Raw genomic sequence first — 20,996 nt, forward strand, 5'->3', positions numbered from 1 at the left:
ACCCCGGCTCTGTGCTGGGTGTGGGGGTGGGGGTGTGGAAATGAACATGGTGCTGGTGATCCCAAATCCAAGCCCTGGGCCGGGCACCTCGGGGAGGAAGAGACCAAAAGCCCCTGGCCTCGAGAGTTAGTCAGGGAGTCAGACCCTGGGTTACTAGGCTGCTGGCCAGCCGTGTCCTGGAGGGGGCTGCCCTCCATGGACAGAGGTCATGGGCTCAGGAAGGAGGCAATTGTTTATCTGTGGGCTTCTAGAAGGGACTGACAGAGGAAGGGGCACTCCAGCTGGGCTCAGGAAGCCAGTCACAAACCCATCAGGCAGAGAAAGGGTCACAGGCACACCGGGCAGGAGACCCCATGTTTGCAGAGGCGGGGACGTTTGGAAACGCAGAATGAGGGGGGGGACATAGCAAGGAGATGGTTGTGTCCTCAGGTGGTAACTTACGGAGTACCTTTTTCTCTAAAGAAAAAATTCATGAGTACCATTTCATCGTGAAATACTTAAACATGACTGTTTGTAGGAAACATAACACACGACCACTCCCTTCACTCTCTCCCGACCCCCATCAAACCCTTGGCCCTGGAGGTTGTGACTGTCAGCATCTTCATGCATGTCCTCCTTCCATATGTCTTTCTATACATCCACGAATGGGGTGATATTAAAAATTAAAAACAACGGGAACTCTTGGGGACACTGGGGGACCATGACCTTGGCACAGGGTTGCTGGGCCTCCTGCTAGACTGATGGTGGGGTCTTGGCAGTTGGGGGCCCCTTGGGCAGTGGCTGCTTACCAACCAGTCTGGCGGTTTTCAACATTTTCAGACCCGGTATGGCATCATGGGCCAGCCGCCCACACTGTCCAGACAAGAGGCAAACTCGCCCGTCTGCGGCTTATCCGTCTCCTGCTAACGGCACAAATGTGTGCATATCACCGTCAGGGTGTTGTTCTGTATGTGTCTTAGAGACCTCTCCATCCATGAGTGCAGCTCCGCTCGTTTTAACCTCTGCAGGGCGGGGTGTCGCGACCCCAGCACACCGGTCCCCTGCGAATGTGCACTGACGTGGGGACCTCCAGGGTTTCACCATCACCGTGGAGCAGGGAGTCCAGAACACACTACATCTGGGAACGGGGAAGCACTCCTGCTCTCTTCAATAGCAAAGCCTCAGCCCAAGGGCTCTGGCATTGAGAGATGGGGAATAGGTCTTGCTGCTTCAGAAACTTGGAGACCTTCCTCTCCCATGCACCCCCTTCCCCTCCCAGCCCTTTATCCTGATTGAGAGCATTTGCCATGACTTCCATGTGAATTTTTACACTTACATAGGATTAAGGAGAGGTGACCAGGCTTAAGGGCTCCTATAGAAGAAGAGGATGGGTCTGCATCAGGTGTGGGTAGCAGATAGGAGGCACATTCTTTAACGTTCATAAAGCCACCTGCCCCAGCACCTTCTCTGCTCTGGCCACTCTGCTCCCAGCCGCTCCCCCTCCAGACCACACACTCAGTTCATTCCTAAGACATCTGTGTACATCCCGCGCATGCCAAGCGCTGGGCCCCATGCCAGGAACTCAGAAATTAGAGGAGATGTTTTATGACCTCACCGAGCTCGCAGGCTCAGAGGGGTGGCACATGGGAAATAAACCCAGCCATCCCGGGATGAGCTTGAGTCCCAGACCTTCCTCCAGGGATGAGTCGGGGAGCAGGGGCCTCCTCCTTCAAGACCCCGTGTGTGTTCTCTGCCCCAGGCCCAGTGCCTAGTAGGCCTCCAGGAGTATTCGAGGTGAGGTCAGGTGAATGGAGAGCAGGTGTGGTTTGTGCTGACATCTGCAAGAGCCCTTGGGCTCTACCCCTTTTTTGTGGCAGTAAACTGCTCTGAACGCCCCTTCTAATTCTGCAGCGTAAAGTGGTGCCCCTCCCCCGCACCCGCGGCCAGGACCTCTCCCAGGAGCTCCGGGTTCAGCTTCCACAGAGGCACCTCTCTCCGCGGAGAAAGGACCAAAGATTCTGGGACTTACATACGGGACAGTCAGGATGGATCTACTGACCGGAGAAAATAAATTGTGTGTGTATGTTTGTGCAACAGACTCCATCTGTCTTTTATGCCTGGGCTGAGCAGTGTCTGCTCTGTAAGTATTCCTCTTGGGGGCAAAGAGTTGAGCAGCTTTGATTTGGGAAGATTTGGGTCCAGGGCTTCTGCCTTTCCACATGTGACTTCCACAGGGAGTACGGTGCAAGCCTGCTCTCGGAGAACATGCCCTTCCCTCGGGCACGCTTTGGTTTCCTCTGCTGTTATAAGGCTTGACCTCAAAGGATGGGGTGAAGATCAAGTCAGATGATCAGCTTGTCTGAGTTTGGGTCCCCTAGGGGGCAGACTCTGGGATCAGGGTTTGCATGCAAATGGGCTATTTGGGACCTGAGTCCAGGTTGGGGAGTAGGGAAGGGGAGACAGCCAGGAAAGGGTGAGCTATCTTACCAAGAAACCAGCGAAGGCAACTACAGGCTAAGCCCTGGGAAAACCCTGGGAGCCACTACAGGACACTTACCTGGGAACGTCCCACCTCCAGCACTCCCTTCAATCATTGCTGGAGAGTGGCTTCCTGAGGGTTAGTCCCCTGTCCTTCTGGCCTGCTGTGCAGCGGGTAAAGGGAGCGTGGGAGACCAGAGAGCCTTGGGCTGGGAAATGCATGCTACAGGTAGAAGGCTGGCCAGGGGGCCCCTGGGGTGGCAAGAACAAGGGATGTGGTTGGGGCATCAACAGTGTCTATTATGGGACTGTTGTAAGGCTTTCTAGCCTATTAATGGATTTGCAGCCAGAAGATGGGGGTGAGGGGTCATGGTGATTTCCACACACACAGGGTATAGACATTAGGGGCTGGGTCTGGCTGCCTGCAGCAGAGACCCGACCACAGTGGCCTCACCACATAATAAAAAGTCCAGCTGTGAGCAGCAGGGGCTGGGACAGCAGTCACCAAGAGGGGTGCGGGCACCGGCGTGTGGCTCTTGTGTGTACATCCTTTGCCCCCAAGGTAGCTCCCTAGCCTCCAGCATTGCTTCTGCACTCCAGGCAGGATGGGGGCAAGGAAGAAGGACAAGAAGCAGGTGACAGCCGGTCTGCCTCATTTTTAAAGAGCTTCCAAAAAGCCCTACTTTCTAGAAAGAGTTTCCAGAAAGCAACTCCCACTTACATCTCAGGGGCCAAGATGGCAGCCTTTGAGCAAGAGGGCTGCAAGGGAGGCTGGGAAGTGTAGTTTTAGTTGAAAACTGCCTGGAGCAAAGCTGGGTTGGCTTAGGAAAAAGGGAGCAGAACAGAACTGGGAGGGCCCAGGGCAGTGTCTACTGCAGGGGACATGATTTCTATAGCAGGAAACCAGCTTGTTCTGATCCTGAGAAGGCCTGTGTGCAGGCTGGCTGGAGGCCTTGCAAAGGAACCCAGCATCATCCTCCACTCAGGAGACATGGGTGGTGTGTCTCTGGACGTGTTTATTGCTAGACTTAACGTCAGGGTGATAACCGTTCACTGGTTTTGTTGGTGGCCTGCTCTGTACTTGGCACTTTGTATACATCATTTCATTTCCTGCATCCAACACTGGTGCAAGGCAGGTCTCATCGAGCCATTTACGCACGGAAGGAGAGAAGCCTGAGACGTAACTTGCCTGAGATGCCATCAGCGAGCAGGCCAGGTGTGGCTCTGACCTTGGGGCCTGCAGGGCCGTCAGCCCCTTGGCACTGGCACGTCTTCCTCTTTCCAAACCAGCTCAGCCTCTCCCTCCCTACAGTTACCCCACCCCTATTCACGCTGACCCCCCACTTGCCAACAGCCCATGGTCATTGGCCATTCTATTTCTTTGCCCCCGGTCAAGAGCTCCTCCAAACAGAGGCTGTCCCCGTGTGCACACTCAGCAAGACCTACTGAATAAGAACACCCAAATTATCCAAATGAGACCCTGAAGAGGATTGCCAGATTTAGCATATAAAAATATAGGACACTAGTTAAATTTGAACACAGATAAACAGTAAATACCTTTCAGTGTAAGTATATCCTGTGCAATATTTGGGACATACTGCTACTGAAAATTGATTATTTATCTAAAATTCAAATGTAACTGGACATCCTGAATTTTTTCTGGCAAACCCAGTGCGAGTGCCTCACAGGCCAGGTACCTTCTACAGCTCGACCCTGCATTTCATCCCTGGGAAAACAGACGAACTCCTCCCAGGACACACAGCAAATTGGTGGCGGTCGCTGAGCTCTCCCCGGCTGCCAGGGTCTGAGACTCCTACTTTCTCACAGAACAGCCAAGAGAAGCAGGGAGTGGAAGGTCCCAAGTGAGAAGGGGGCGGGCCCAGGGGTCCAGGAGGTGAGGGCCGGCCTCCTCAGGTGGCAGGTGGAAGGATTTACCTGTGGCTGCTGGGCAGGCTGGGTTCTGGCCTCGGCTCTACCTCTGAAAGCCTGTGGGACCTGGAGCACATCGCCACGTACTGCAAGGGAGGTCGACTAGCTCGGGTTTAATACTTGACATCTGAAAGCCAAAACCGTACCCACACCCAAATGTTCTCTCCACATAGCAACCATAGGGCTCTGAGCAAGGCACCTGCTCCCTGAGCCTCAGTGTTCTGATCTGTAAAATAGGGATATCAACGCCTGGCAGAGTTATTATAAGAGGAAGAGGAGCTGTGTTTTATGAAGCACCCGGCACAGTGCCTACACATTGCTGTAGGGGCTCCAGACACGGTTGTTCCCGTTGTTACTGACAACAGCTGTCCCAGGACCCATCCTGGGACATACAGTGACAAGGACACCTTTACTGACCCCCTGATGGGTGCTACACAGGTCTCATGTTTGTCCCCACATCCGAACCTCTTGGCCGAAGCAATTCCATTCACCGCGCACCTGCAGCAACCCTGCTCTCACCCCCGAAATGTGACTCCCTGCAGGTCTGGCTCCGGGCCCAGGCCTCCACGGGACCCACCCCAGGGAAACCAAATCGCTTGGGGTGGTGGGACTTGGATTTCAGGAATGGGGGCCACACTTGGACAGCATGTCCAGTGTGCCCCCCGCCCCCAGCCAGCAGAGCTGAAACAGAAGAATCCAAGGAGGCACAGAAAGAAATGCAATTAACATGTGACCCAGCACACACAAATAGATCTAAAACTCAACCCAATGCAAAACAATAGTTGCCCTACTTCAGGGGTGCACTCTGACCCTCTGTCTCCTTTTTCGGTTTCGTGGTTTCAAACTGCCGGGCACGGCCCACCAAACTGACTTCAGGACTTCTTTATAGGTCATTATCCACAGTTTAAAATATTTCTCAGTCATCCTCACCCCAGCGCCCTGAAGTTCGGTAGGTGGGAGTTCCAGGCCTGAACTCTGGCCTCTCTTCATGCTGGAGGCAAGAAACCAGGGCTGAGCATCTGGCCCTGCTTCCCTGCGGGCATGCACTGGGGTGAGACACGAACGCTCCCGAGAGCCAGAGGGGGCTGTTCATCCTCTTGCTGCAGAAGGAGGATTCAATGGTACAGCTCTGGAGCCCTACTGCCTGGGGTCCGGACGCTCCCACTTGCTGCCACGTGACCTTGGGCTGAGTTCACGGGCAGCATGTTGAGTTTCCCCATCTGTAAAACAGGGCTGATAGCAGGACCCCACCGGATTGTGAGGACTGAATGGGTCCGTAGACCAGGGCCTGGCATGTGGCGAGTTCGGTCAACATCGGCCGTGATGCTAGTCCGGGCCAGCTTCCCGGGTGTGCTGCCTCTGGAGTCACACAGAGGTCCGCTTGGGGTCATGCTCCGCTGTCATCCTCTTGAAAATCTTATTAAGTTTCTCTTTGAACTCGTGTTTTGTAAGTGACGTCTGCTGGAGTAACGGAGCGTGCCCCTGAGTAGAGGACGCAGTGGGCGGCACATCCTCCAAGAAGCTGGCCTGGCCATTGGATGACAGGGGCTGATGGTGACAATGGCAGCAGTGGGCGACCCTGGGAGAGGGAAGGGCTCCCCGAGGATCGGTGCCTGGACTGCGGTGGGAGACCAGCTGGCCCCTCCCTGCCCAGAAGCTGTCCTTTCAGCAGCTGCATAAATATTAACTCTCAGGCCTGAGCACCAGGACAGGATCTGCCAGGCTTCGGCAGTAAACTCCGTCAGTAAGTTATTACAGAATAGAAGTGAACACGCGGACATTGCAATAAAGCAAGGCACTTACTAGAATTCTTCAATGAGTTTAGAATCTCTGGTTTTAAAAACTATGACAACATTATAAAGCAAATATCCTAAGGTTTAGAATTAGGAATAATGCAAAGATTGTTACATTCGGTAGAAAAGAACACTGTTTCTGTACAAAGTTTGATAAGCCCATTATTAAAGAGGAAGACAATTTTGGGGGTGCCTGGGTGGCTCAGTCAGTTGGGTGTCCAACTCTTGATTTTAGCTCAAGTCATGATCTCATGGTCATGAGATCGAGCCCCACGTCAGGCTCCACAATCAGTGGGGAGTCTGCTTGAGATTCTCTCTCTCTCTCCTGCTCTCTCTCTCTTGCTCAAATAAATAAATATTTTTTTTAAAAAAAGAGGAAGGGGGCGCCTGGGTGGTTCAGTCGTTAAGCGTCTGCCTTTGGCTCAGGTCATGGTCCCAGGGTCCTGGGATTGAGCCCCGCATCGGGCTCCCTGCTCCGCGAGAAGCCTGCTTCTCCCTCTCCCTCTCGCCTTGCTTGTGTTCCCTCTCTCGCTGTGTCTCTGTCAAATAAATAAATAAAATTTTTTAAAAATTTTTTAAAAATTAAAAAATTAAAAAATAAAAAAAGAGGAAGACAATTTTTTAAGTTTTCCCTTGTAATTCAAGATGGAGTGATAGAATGCATAAGCAGGAGATTGAGCTATATACAAATCATGAAGCCACCGTGGTTTTTTGTAAAACCACCCCGGGTTACAGGAAGTGTCAGACATTAGACATTAAAATAACAGGTATAAAATTACATTTAAAAGTAAATTCAGACTTGCATGAAACGGACTTACTGAAAAGAGTTGAATCTTTTTAGGGCGCCTGGGTGGCTCAGTCGTAAAGCGTCTGCCTTCAGCTCAGGTCATGATCCCAGGGTCCTGGGATCGAGTCCCACATCGGGCTCCCTGCTCGGCAGGAAGCCTGCTTCTCCCTCTCCCACTCCCCCTGCTTGTGTTCCTGCTCTCGCTGTGTCTCTCTCTGTCAAATAAATAAATAAAATCTTTAAAAAAAAAAAAAAAAGAGTTGAATCTTTTTAGAAAAATGTTCTGCAACAACCCTCAGCTCTAGATATGCTAAAATTCATACTTCAAATCAATAATTGAACTGAAATTTATCCCAATGTTATCACAACCTGCAGAATACTCAGCAGCCCCAGTAACGGTTGCAACCAGCAGAAAGGTCCTCAAGATGAAAAATTATCGAAAACGATCTGTGACCTTGAATTTGCCAAGAGCATTGGATGTCCCGTCCCATTATACTGATTGAAAACGAGCTGCTAAAATACACATTTCGATGACCTATTAATGAATTTGCAGTAAAGCAAATCCGGGAAATCTTATAATCAAGCTCTCCCATTAAAAAGGTATTGTTATTTGTTGTATTATATAATTTATGACACCAAAAATGTTGGTTTTACAATATGCAAGTTTGTGTTGTGACCCATGTGTCCCTTGTTGTCGCAACCATAGTGTATAAGTAATAAAATATTTTAAAGGGAAGATCTTTATATTTAATACTTTCAACTGCACTTCCCCCTGCTTTTAAGTTAAATCAAAAGGGGCCCCACATTTTTATTTTCCACTGAGCTGCACCAGTTACATAGCCAAGTGATGGTAATGCAGGTAACAAGCTCCCGGAGCATCGACACCAACGGGGAGCACGGGACAGATGCAGAATCTCGAATTCACCCCAAACCTGCGGAGGCAGACTCTGCATTCTCATGCTATTTATTCCAAGATGAAGTGTAGGCATGTGGGAGTCTAAGACCCACCACCCTAGATAGAGCGCTTGGGGACAACCTGTCCAGGCTCTTTGTCCCTTTGCGTCCTCGGTGTTGCTATTAAAAGTCTGTCCACTAGAGGTCACCAGAGCCAAGTGATTAATGATTTGCTTTGCCAACCAAGAGTTCGGGGAGGGGAGAGGCTGTCAAGAACAGCGCTGGGAGTTGCCATTTCCCCCAGTACTGGAACTTCTGCCTACCTCCTCAAAGGCATGTTTAATCAGAAATATGCATTTGCAAAGGGCACACTTCTGAGGTCAGATCGCTGGTTTTCCCAGGGGAAACCCCAGGTAAAGGCCAGCCTGGTGGGTTGGGGGAGCCAAGGACCAGTGCTCGGGCAAGCCGCCTCTCCTCTCTTGGCCTACGTGCCTCCATCCATAAAGTATGGGCAGTTGGACCATGAGATTTTCAGGGTCCCCCTCACTTCCTGTTGCAGCTTTCTGTCCTGGGCCCCCGACTTTGCCAAAGAAATAGAACCAAGTTCCAGGCTCCTGTCTCCACAAGTAAAATGTCCTCTTTCTGGCCTTCAGGGCCCTAGGAGACCAGGGGCTGTGCCTTGGAATTCAGGGTGTCTGGCAGGTCTGGACTTTTAAGGAACCTGGCGTTCAGGAGGCCATGGCACATTCATCTCCGTGCCACGTAGAGAGGGTTCTGAGCATGGGTAGAGAGGCATAAGATGGCAGAGGAACAGAGCTGGACCAAACCAACCATCACACAGATGGGGACTGAGGTCCAGGGAAGGATGTGGCTCTCCCGGGTCCCTAGAGGAATCAATGGGGAAGCTGGAACTAGAGCCTAAGTATCCAGGGGCTGAGGGCACTAGCCCACTTGCTCAAGGCTTCCTTCCTCGGGAGTTGGATGGATTCTCATTGACTGGGTCTTTGGGGGGAAATAGCCCGTGGGAGCTGATGTTCTCACGGGGACTTGCTACCCAGAGGGGAGCTCAGAGCCTTGGCCAGGAGAACAGGACAAGGCCTGCAGGGGCTGCCCATGATCCTAGTGTTGTGGGGGTTTCTGCCAGAAAGAGAGAAGGGGTCTCTCTGCTCACAGCTGGGTGCCATCGGTTCTCCACTTGGCCCCAGAGACGTTAACTCCAGCCTGGTGGGCCACGTGGTGGGCTGTCATCCCAGAGCCTGGTAACAGCTCTGACCATGCCATCCCCCTGCTCAAAAGCCCCTAGTGGCTGCCTATTGCCTGAGCGATGGAGCAGATGATCCCGCGCGCCTCAGCCTGGTGTCAATGTCCTTCAGAGTTGGGACACAACCATCTTGCTAATGCACGTGCAGCCCCCCTGCCAATCAGGCCCATGGGCTGCGTTGGTACATAAGCCCAAGTCAGCCTGCCCACCCGCCTTCTGTCACCCCTATTATAGAGCCCTTACCAGGTGCCGGGCATTGCTCCAGGCCCTGAGGAGGCAGCAGTGAGCAGAGAAGACCACGCCCTGGCCAAGCTCATGTTCAAGGGGAGACAGGCAAGCAAGAAATCAACCGTAAACTATGGCAATGAGCAGGGAGGGAAGCAAGGGGGATGGAACGGCAGGGTTGCAATGTTCCACGAGGTGGTCAGGGAAGGCCTCTCAGTGGCACCTGAGCCGAGACCAGGAAGTGTGGGGCTGGGGAATAGCATCCAGGCAGAGAACAGAAGGTGTAAAGACCCCAGGTCAAGAGTGGGCTCAGTGTGTTCTGGGACCAGCAAGGCCAGCATGAGGCCAGGGAGCAAAAGGAAAGGAGTGGAGGATGGGGTCCAAGAGTAACATGGCGCCAAGGGCCTCGGGGGCCACTGGAAGGACTTCGGCTTCTACGCTGAGAGAGGCAGAGCCCCTGGAGGGTTTAGTCCAAGGAACAACAAGACCTGACATCACCCTGGCTGCCCCAGCAAACTGAGATGGGGGACAAGGGTGGAAGTGGGGAGACCATCGGAGGCATCCCCACTTACCCACCTCCAAGCCTTCGTGAACGCTGCTCCATCTGCCTGAACCCGCTCTCTGCAATCTGTGATCAAAGGACAACTGGATGTTCACTGAACTAAAGCTCAAATGCCAAGTGCCCACCCTAGCTGCTCTTCCCTGAACCCCCAGGTAGAAATACCTTCTTTTGCCTCTGAATGTGCATAATAATTTCTTTGTAGGCCCTAAAGAAGTTCTCACTGTGAAATTCTCTCCTGCTTCTGTCCTGGGTGCTGGGCCCTTAGGGATAGGGCTATTTGGGCTAGTGTAGGGTTGGGCATGTGACCTACGTACAGACTGTGGCCCTCACCTGGGCTTCGCATCACAGTCCCTGGGCATCCTCACCCAAACCAGCAGAATCAAAAATCAGTGTGTTGGCAGGGTAGGGGGGCTGTTGAGCATCTGTGTTTTTAAAAGTTCTCCAAGAGATTTGAGTGTGGCTAGGGGCGAGAGCCACCGAAATGTTTGTTAGGGACTGCCTGGGGTTGGGGTTAATTTCTGTCCCCCAGAACGGCCAAATGTCCCCAATTAGGGCATGGCCAAATGTCCTAAATTCAAATCCTACCACAGCCATGCATTAGATGTTGGATGTGGTCACTTCATCTCTCTGACCCTTGAGTTCCTCTTCCACAGCTCCTGGTATCCAGCAGGCCCTCAGCAGTGATGGCTGCCCTTCCTGCCCTCTGAATAGAGCTGAGACAGACACACATCCTCCATAGATGACAGTCAGGCAGAATGTGATGGTGGTGATGATGACGGTGGTGATGATGGTGGTGATGGTGGTGATGATGGTGGTGATGATGATGATGATGGTGGTGATGGTGATGATCCTGGGGATGATAATGATGATGATGGTATGGTGATGGGGGTGATGGTGGTGATGATGGTGGTGATGGTGGTGATGGTGATGATGGTGTTGATAATGATGATGGTGATGATGGTGATGATGATGATGGTAATGATGATGGTGATGATGGTGATGGTGGTGATGGTGATGATGGTGATGCTGGTGATCATAGATGGGTTCCTGTGTGCTGGGTAGTGGTTTCCTCAGCACGGGGATACACAGTTCCAGGGACCAGTGAGCACCCACGCAAGTAACCTCAACCATTCACCACAGTCTGCACAAGTACTTTTTTCTGTGTGTGCTGTGATGTGACAAAGATTGGAAAGCCCTATTTAACTTGGTGCTGCTCATTTTACCTTCAATTTGTTGCTTAGTATCATTGTCTCCTGTTTCTTTTTTTTTTCCCAAAGACAAAGTCTTCCTACTTGCTCTTTTCCTTCCGCTAAACAGACACTTTAAAAAGTCCCGTGCACTCAGTGGAGGAGAAAATCAGAGCCCTGATTCCAGCAATTTGACTCTTCAGCTGAAATAGTTTCACAGGAAACTATTTCACGTTTCACAGGAAACTGACCACGTGCCATGGAGGACTGTGTAACAGAGAAGGAACCTGGTGGGGCGCCCTGGAGAGAAGCTCAGCTCTGACTTTGCCCTCCTCGGCTGTGAAACCAAGCTGCTCACTCAATGTCCTGGGGCTCCCTTGCTGTGGGACACTAAAAATGCCCGCATGTTCTGCATCACCCATCACGCCGAGTCTGGGCTGGTTTCTCTGTGACTCTTTTGAACAAAAGCCCGTGTACATCTTGTGGAAGTAAATGCTAACTTCTGAGGCGGGGCCTTAAGAGATGTGCACTTTCTGCTTTGCACACCTTAGAACCAATCCCTGCATGGAAGCCAGCTGCCATGCAAGATGCCGCACTGCCCCAGACTGCCACGTCAGCAGGAAGCCCAAGCAGCCCTAGAGAGAGAGAAGCTATCTGGAGGACACCCAACATCCTCTTCATGTGAATGCAGCCTTCTTGGACCTTCCAGCCCTGCTCACCACCAGCTCCATGCATCGGAGCAACTGCCCCCAGCTGATGCCACATAGAGCAAAAGACCCACTCAGCTGACTTCTGCCCAAATTCCTGACCCCAGAATTATGAGCAAGTAAAGCACTTGTTTCAAGCTGCTAAGTCTAGGCATGGTTTAGGACGCGGTAATAGATGACCGAGGCTCATGAAATATGCCTTCACTCTCCACAGGGGACCACGTTGGGACAAGCGAGTGTGGGGAACGGGGTGCTATTCCTTTCCCTATCAGACAATTTCCACCCCCCCCAAAATCTGGTCCTCTCTGGCCTCATGGGCAGCTGCCCCCACCACCTCTGCTCTCAGCAGCCCAAACATCTGCCAGGACCCCCTACTCCACTTCCCTCCATGGCTCTGCACCCATCCCTTCCTGCCTTCTCTCTCAAGGGCCCTGCTTTCCCCTTCCTAGAGCAAACCTCCCTTTCTTCTGTAGGCCCCAGCTCCAATGTTACCCTTTCCCCAGCGGCCCCCAGGCACCGCTGGACTCCACAGGCCTTCATGCATGCGTCTGAGCCTTATTCGGAAAAGCACTACCTGCTTCCCTTGACATGGCATGTGTCCTGGGCCCCTGCGTCTCCCCAGGCCAGTCTCCATGCTGACGTCGGGCCAGACCCACCTCCCCTTTGCTCAGGGCTGAAGGGCAGATGTACACTGAGGATGGCAGCTTGTGGTCTCTGCCTCAGGCAGGACAAAGGCAAGCGGCATTGAGATTAGCTACTGACACTGTGCTTCCTCCAGGAAAAAATGTTCAATTCAATGAATCCATGCAACATCTCACGCCCCACACAATAACAGTCCCAAAGTGAGCACCAGGATCACGTCGTACCCAGGCTCCTGCTCTGTTCTCGTACCAGAAGTTCCCCGGCATGCCCCAAAGCAGGTTGCAATCAGAACCTGACAGCTTCCATTGTATCGAAATTTTAAAGAAAACAATTATCTGTGATCTCAGTGAGCTTTCTGGGTAATTTATATTTCCAACAATTGTCAAAAACAGTATCTCTTCTGCTTAAGTGTCCAAATTGCTCCCACAAACATCAGAAGTGCTTTTCCCTCAGTCTTCCCTGTCAGTCTCCCCGCGGCTCGTATCTGTTATTCTGAGCACCGTCTGCAAAGTCTTGGGGAGGGTTTTGAAGCGGGTAGTGTTCACCTCCCCCTGACATTTCCCGAGCGCTGAAATGCCTACATTTTCTTCTATTGTTTCCTGGTGAAGTGAGCAAGACGTCCCCTCTCCCACCAGCTCTGGGTTTTGTCACGATGATAGCTGGAACTCAGGACTGAAAGCATACTTCGCTTCAGAAGGGAGGGAGGAGAAGCCGCACCCTCCTCCAGCCCCGGAAAGGCACAGATGTGAGGAACCCACACCGCGGGGGCGTTTGTTTCAAAGAGGCCCTTCGTGACACAAGGTGTACGTGCTTTAGGGCCACATGAACCCCGCCCCACGTGGGAGCTTGTTGGGTTTCAGACATGGGGTCTACGGTGGGAGGGGGGATGGGAGTGGCATGCCAGCAGGGATTGGGGACAATCCGATCAAAGAGGTGTCTCAGCATGATCTTGTGCACGTTCCTCAACCTGTTAGAACCTCTGCTCCCCGTCCGTAACCTGGGGATAATACCTGCCTCCCAGGGCCATTGTGTGAATGTAATGAGCCACCAGGTATAGTAACCATTCAGTACAGGGTGGCGATGGTTTCTGGGTGCTATGGAAGGAACCAGCATCCAGCAGTCCCACTGAGCACTCGTGGACTGTCCCGACAACCTACAGGGGACCGGGGGATGCGAGGTGACCCTCCAAGAGGTCTGTGAGTCACCTTAGCCAGACTTACCTGATGACCCTCTCATGCTCAGTTCTGTGATATAAAATCAGCACCTCCTGGGTGCTCCAGTAGGTGATGGATAGACTGTGGTCCATCCACACCATGGAATGTTATTGAGCGCTGCAGTGGGATGAGCTTTCAAGCCATGAAAAGACTAAACGAGACTCGGATGCACATTACTCAGGGAAAGGAATATGATTCCAGCTACATGACCTTCTGGAAAAGGCAAAACTGTGGAGGCAGAAAAGGATGGGTCGTTGTTGGGGTTGGGGGGAAGATGAATAGTCAGATCATACAGGATCTTTAGGGCAGTGAAACCACTCTGTGTGATACTGTAATGGTAGATACGTGTTATTATACATCTGTCAAACCCCAGAGAACGTACAGCTCCGAGGGTGACCATAATGTACACTCAGGACTTTGGGTGACTGTGATGTGTTGATGTAGGTTCATTGATTGTAACAAATGTGCCGCTGTGGTGTGGGATGTCACCGATAGTAAGGAAGAATGTGCATAGGGCAGGAAGCATATGGGAACTCTCTGTACTTTCCACTCAATGTTGCTGTGAACCTAAAACTATTCTAAGAAATAAAGTCTATTTAAAAAAAAAAAGATCATAGGGTAAGGGAGGGAAAAATAGAACAAGATAAAATCAGAGAGGGAGACAAATCAGAAGAGACTCTATAGGAAACAAACAAGGTTGCTGGAGGGGCGGGGGGTGGGGGTATGGGGTAACCAGGTGATGGGCATTAAGAAGGGCACGTGATGTAATGAGCACTGGGTGTTATATAAGACTGAAGAATCACTGAACTCTACCTCTGAAACTAATGATACACTGTATGTTAACTAATTGAATTTAAATAAAATAAATAAATAAATAAAACAAGCAAACAAAGGACAAAAAAAAAATTTAGGTCAGCACCTCCTCCAGGGAGCCTTCCCTGACCACCGCAGTTGGTTGCAATTTCTCCCAATGTCAGGAATCTGCAGGCCAGTGTGGGTTCTCCCTGGTTATCCTGTGTTTACTAACAGGTGGGTGGCTTTCTGGCTTCTGAACCCAACCAGCCCATTAGCCCCTCCAGAGCAGGGACGGGGTGTTTCTTTCCTTGCCGTGGGTGACGCCCAGGGAGGCACCTCTTTGTGCCCCCGTCCATGGGGGACGTGTGTGAGATGGCCTGGCCATCAAATGGGAGATGGCGGGGCGCCAGGCTCATGCACGTGCTCAGCAAAAGTTGCCACTACAGCCCTTGGGTCCAGCCCTGGTGACACCCAGCCACGTCCCCAGGGGCTCCTGTGTCGACTCAGCTGGGCTGAGTGGTGTCCAGAGAGCTGTTAAAGCACACTTCTGAGCACATGAGGATGTCTCCGCGAGAGCTTAGCAGCGCGTCCTCCCCAGTGTGGGGGACACCGTCCAATCCGGTCAGGGCCTGAAGAGAACACGCAGGTGCAGCAGGGCTCTCTGCTTGAGCTGGGACATCCCTCCTCTTCCGCCCCTGGACACCAGCGCTCCTGGGGCTCGGGCCTTCTGTCTTGGACTAGGGCTGTACTACGGCTCTCCCGGGCCCCCAGAGTCGTGGGACTTCTCAGCCTCTGCAAGTCTGTGAGCCAATCCCCCGTGTGTCTATATCTCTATATTTGTTGTATCGGTTCTGTTTCTCTGGACAACGCCGACTAATGACCAATGGCTCATGGCTAGTGTCAGTGGGGTGACGGGACACAGGAGAGGTCTTGGAAAGCTCTTCTCTTCTTGCAGGCCACTTGTCTTTCTTCTGCCTCAAAGTTACGTGCCCATTCTCAATGCTCTTTTTCCCATATGAAACTTCACAATGTACTTGGTGACTCATCACAAGGCCATTAAGTGGCATTAACTCTCCGCCTTCGGAGTTGAGTAAATCACGACTCAGACTCGTGGGGGGCCTCAGCTGCCTGGCCGCAAGACAACGTATGGAGGCGGGCGTGGGAGGGTGGGGCTGGGAGCCCCTGATGTAGCACCCAGTCCTGGTGACACAGAGCCACGTGACCAGCACCAAGCCCTCCATCAGGGAGCGTAGGAAAGGAGGGAGGGGAGCTGCTCGTGAGACATGGGGGTGCGTGGGTGGAGGGACAGAGGGAGAAGAGGACAGAGCAAATGCTCTGCCACCGACCATGGTGTGACCGTGGGGAGCCTCCAGCTCCTCAGAAATTGGAGGGAGGCCACCCGGTTGGCCATGGCATCAGGAAGATCCATTGAGAAGTGACACCAGGGACCTTTCTGTCCTAGATGTGGCCAAGGGTGGGTGGGACAGCCTCCAGCAAGGAAGCTGGGAAGGGATCCTGCTTGCGGTGGGAGCATGACCTGCGTGCACTCTAGACCTCGCTAAATCCTGAATGTGGCTCCTCAGTTCCCTATCTCTCCAGGATGGCCCACAGAATCCAGACTTCCAGTTCTGCTGGCCTGGGCAGGACAGGCTCTCGGTGGCTCTGATATATGTGCAGCCTGGGCTGGGAGCCTCCTACCTAGAGCAGGGCCCCTCCAACTTTAATAGCTATACAGATCACAGGGGTGTCTCTTTAAGATGTGGATTCTGACTCAGGAAGCATGAGCGGTTTTGCATTTTGAACACTTGTCCAGGTGAAGGATTCCAGTGCCTGCTGGCCCAGCGACAGATCCATTGCAATCACTCAGCTCTACAGTCATGGGTATCGAATCCCCCTGTAGGTCAGGACTTCCCTGGGCAACCATTGAAATGCAGATTCTTGGGCCTCGCTCTGGGGCAGACACCGATATGGGGGGGTCCTGAGGTCACACGGTGGTAGCTGTCCGAAGTGGGGCATGCCAGGCATGTTCCCATGTGTCCTTCTTATCTGACTAACCCACACACTCAGAGTTGAGGTCACCGAGCGCCGCAGATGTCGTGAGAGCCATAGAACCTCTGGAACACTCAGCCTGGTCTTTTGAGCTCATCTCCCAACTATCAGTACCGCTTGCTTATTCTCCTGGGAACCACAAAGGGTGCTTTGGCCCCTTGATTCCTTGATTCTGACGAATATTGATTTGAATGTCAAGGGGCTGATTCAGTGCTCCAGTTGTGTTTACCCCAAGCCAGCTTGCCAAGAGTCGGAATTTCTGTGCCGCACCCAAGCTCATCTGCAGGCCCCCATGGGGACACCAGGTAATAGTGACACCAGAGTTCTGACACATCGCTGATTATATTAGTTCCCCAAGGCTGCTATAACAAATTGCCACAAACGCAGGAGCTCAAACAACAGAAATGTATTTTGTCACAATTCTGGAGGCCAGAAGTCTGAAATCAGGATCACTGGGCCAAAAAATCAAGGAGAATCCATTTCTTGCCTCTTTTAGTTTCCGATGCCAGCAGGCTTTCCTTGGCTTATGGCCCCATCCCTCCAATCTTCAAGGCCATCATCTCCATATGTCTCCTGATCCATCTCCATGTTGCCTTTTCTGCGTGTGGTGGACTCCCCCAGCCCCCACCTCTCTCCTGAAGGACACCTGTGATTGCATCTAGATGCCTGCCCAAGAATCTGGGAGAATTGCCCCATCTCATGCAAACACAGCATATGTAATCCAGTCACATCTGCAAACACAGCATATGTAATCCAGTCACATCTGCAAACACCTTTTCCCAAATAAGCTAGCATGCACAGGTCCTGGGAAGCAGGACCTGTATCTCGGGGGGTCATTTTCGGTCTAGTGCACTGACAGTCTGCAAAAACCCCTAACCCAGCTCTCCTCCAGAAGATAACTCATCAACCTCCTTCTTCACTTTTCTTTGTAGGTTTGGCATGCAGCCCAAGGCTTGGAACGGGTGGGAAGTGGTTAAATGTCTGCTGGGTAAATTGACGGATTAAGCAGCAGGTAGGGAAGGAAGTGGGATGGGGACATGAATGCAGACTCTGAAAGCGGGTAGAAAAAATCCGAGGGCTGAAGTGTGGGAGGCATATTTAGATGTCACATTAAAGAGTCTGGGCACTGTCCTGATGACAAGAAAGAGCTCCTTATGAGGTCCTTGCATAGGGCAACTTGTTCATTTGTTCATTCATTCGTTCGTTTGTTCATTCATTCATTCATTTATTCATCCATCCAAGCTCAGGACTTGGCTCTGTGGGGGAGGGAAGACAGTCTTCCTGCCCTACACACTCACACACATGCACACACACACACACATTATAAAGACAGAGAGAAAAAGATTTATTTTAAGCAATCAGTTCATGCGATTTTGGGGGCTGGCAAATCCAGTTTGCAGGGCAGGATGGCAGACTGGAGACCCAGGGAAGAGTTGATGTTGCAGCTCAAACCCGAAGGCCACCTGCCAGCAGAATTCTGTCTTCATCAGGGGACCTCAGTCTTTCTTTCTTAAGGACTTCAACTGATTAGATGTGGCCCACCCACATTGCAGAGAGTAATCGGCTTTACTCAAAGTTTACTAATTCAAATGTTACTCTCATCTAAAAGGTATCTTCAGAGCAACATCTAGACTGGTGTTTGACCAAAGCTAGGTACCATGGCCTGGCCACCGTGACATATAAAAGCACATCACATAAAATACAGCACATCAGAGCCGCTGTATTTTCTGGTACATTCAGATTTATGATTATTGAATCTTTGTGGATTGTACTTTGCACCATTACGTAATATCCCTCTTTGTTCCTGTGAATGCTTTCTGCCTTGAATTCTTCCTGATGTAATACAAATTTGCCATTCTTGTCATTTTTTAATTTCAATTTTCAAACATTGTGCACTTTGGGCCTCTATTTCTCGTCAGTTTGGAGGGCATTTCTTGTAAATTGCAACTTTATTGGATTTTTATTTTTACCCCAATCTTATAGGCTTTTGATGGGAAATTCAGCCCATTCCCATTGTATACGAAAGCCAATATGTGCGGTTTTATTTACTTTGCCTCACTTTGTGTTTACTTGGACTGAACTTTGTTATTGCTATCATTTCTTTCTTTCCTCCTTCCTTAATTTTGCTTCCCTGTTCACTCTCGACACCCTCACCTGCTCCCCCCTCCTGCCTCTTCCAGCTCCTGATAGTCATAATTACACCGATACTCCCTTGTGAATGTAGGAAAAGTAAGCAGTAACAGCACCCCCCACAAGATTCTTCCTTTCCCACCCCTCCTGCTCACAGCAGAGCAAGCCCTTTGTCCAAGCCTCTCCCTGCCACCAGATGCGAGAACATCCCTCCGAACTCTCCAGGGCCCGTTGCTCCTTCAACTCCGGGGGTGGCTGAGATTGATTCTATGTTTACTCCCAGATGAATATGGGTTTCCCTTACAGTATGGGGCACAGATTTCAAGAATTCTTACTTAGCAATTATCGTACAAAATCCCAGGCATATTTAGATTAAATCGAGCATTTTGCAAGGGTCACTGCCCACCAGCATTTTCTGTTCTCTGCTTCTGTTCTATCTTGAGATCTCTGCTGTACTTGAATTGTCTTAGTGAGAGGGAACCTTCTGTGGGTAAAAGGGACCCTCTGTGCATCTTGCCGTGTGGGGTATTTTCTTTCTTTTTCCCCAGCAGAATTCCATCATAGCAGGGGTAGTGGTCCTTGATCAGATCATCACAGTCCCTGGAAGTTGTTCCGAGGTCCCCTAAGAACTGGCACTATGCTGGTTCTCCTGCCTTCACCTGGGACTAGTTCTTTCTGGAACTCTGCTAGCTATGGTCTCCCATTCTGGACCTTGGAGCCTTCACCGCAGAGCTTCAGCCCAAGACATTTTCCTCTGGAAATTTCCTTGTTTCTTTCACTGCTGTCTGCCCACCAACTCCTTCTGGTGCTCCTGAGAGGTGGGTGCTCTCCCTCCTGGAACTGCCCGCAGCCTCTCGTTTTCTCCCAGAGGATTTTCACGTGTTTTTCCTCCACCCTGAAAGGCATTTGCTCCATGTTATCTTCCTGTTGGCTCATTTTCTTCGCCCTGATGGTTCTCCTTCTGAATCTGCCAATGATTTTCAAGGTCTTTCGCTCCATGGAGTGCCTCCAGGCTGGGCCCTGGCTGCTCAACCCATCCTCGTCCTCTGCTTATTGAGTCCCCTTGAAGGGGAGTGTCTTGGCTTCTCTGTGATCGTGTGTCAGGCCCGTAAGGACCAGGCTATGGTGGTCTCCTGGGTGGTGGCCAACCAGCAAGGGGGTGAATGACGAGTCATTTATGTTCTTGTAGACAAGGAAGACAGCGTTGGCAAGGTGCTCCCATGTCCCTGGAGGAGGCTTGTCTGCTCCCAGCCTCCCAGGTGCGAGGATGGCTGCTGGCCCCAAGGGTGGGCTGCACAGGCCTTTCAGGTCTGCCCCCGTCCTGCCAGCTGATGGGGAGGACAGGTGGTAAAGAAGGTAGGCTGGAAATAGAAGAACTCATCTCATCGGTTTTCAAAGAACCTAAGAAGCCCAATAGATGAATCAGAAAGTAGGTGCTTTTCAAATTAAGAAACATGAGGGGTGCCTGGGTGGCTCAGTCGGTTAAGCATCTGCCTTTGGCTCAGGTCATGATCCTGGGGTCCTGGGATCAAGCCCAGGGTCAGGTTCCCTGTTCAATGGGGAGTCTGCTTCTCCCTCTCCCCCTTGCCCCAATTCATGCTCTCTTTCAAATAAATAAATAAAATCTTAAAAAAAAAAACAAAATCAAGAAACATGAAAAGTTTAGCCTCATTAGTTAGCATGGAAATGCAGGTTACGAAGGCCATTTTTCATTTACTGTAGTAGGAAAAGGGTTAAAAAGGTAGTTCCCCATGCCAGTGTGTACCCCTCAGATGTGAACTGGAAACAATATTGAGAAATCTGTTTTGTAAAAATGTATCTAGAGACCTGAAAGAGCCTACCAGGATCAGTGCTTCTGTTTCTAGGACTTGGCCCTAATTAAAAAGGTATGTGCACACACTTGCAGTGTGAAAACGGGGACCTTTGGAAACCCCTTCTTCAATATGCATAGATCCCAACTCATGAACAGTAATAGTCTTTGAATGATTTTTTCTTCTTTCTACCTTTTGTAATTCTCCAAATTTTCTGTAATAAAAACATTATAAGAGGTGAAAGATTTCTGTGTGGCATTGGGCAAATAACTACCCATGTCTGAACTTCAATTTTCTCATTGTTAAAACAAGCCCCATGCACTCATTAGGGGTGCAGTGAAAACCTCAATGTATGAAAGCCCCCCAAAACTGAACCTGGGGCCAAGCAGGTGCTGCTCTGTGCCCATTTCCTTCCTTCCCCTGTGAGCCTCACAGCCTTAGATGAGACGGGGTAGCCCCGGGGGAGGGGGCGCAGCTGAAGAATCAGATGAGGTGATTGGTGTGAATCACACAGCTTTGATGAAAGTCCCCAGGGCTGTGTGTTCAGTATATA

The 20,996-nt window shown here is 51.2% G+C and overlaps 1 protein-coding gene across 1 annotated transcript in view; it reads left to right on the top strand.

Moving 5' to 3' along the window:
* The window catches only part of WFS1 (wolframin ER transmembrane glycoprotein), an 80,030-nt gene that overhangs the window by 26,541 nt on the left and 32,493 nt on the right, over positions 1-20,996 (top strand). The window lies entirely within an intron of this gene.

Source organism: Neomonachus schauinslandi, chromosome 2 (assembly GCF_002201575.2).
Source record: "Neomonachus schauinslandi chromosome 2, ASM220157v2, whole genome shotgun sequence".
NCBI classification, from domain to species: Eukaryota; Metazoa; Chordata; class Mammalia; order Carnivora; family Phocidae; genus Neomonachus; species Neomonachus schauinslandi.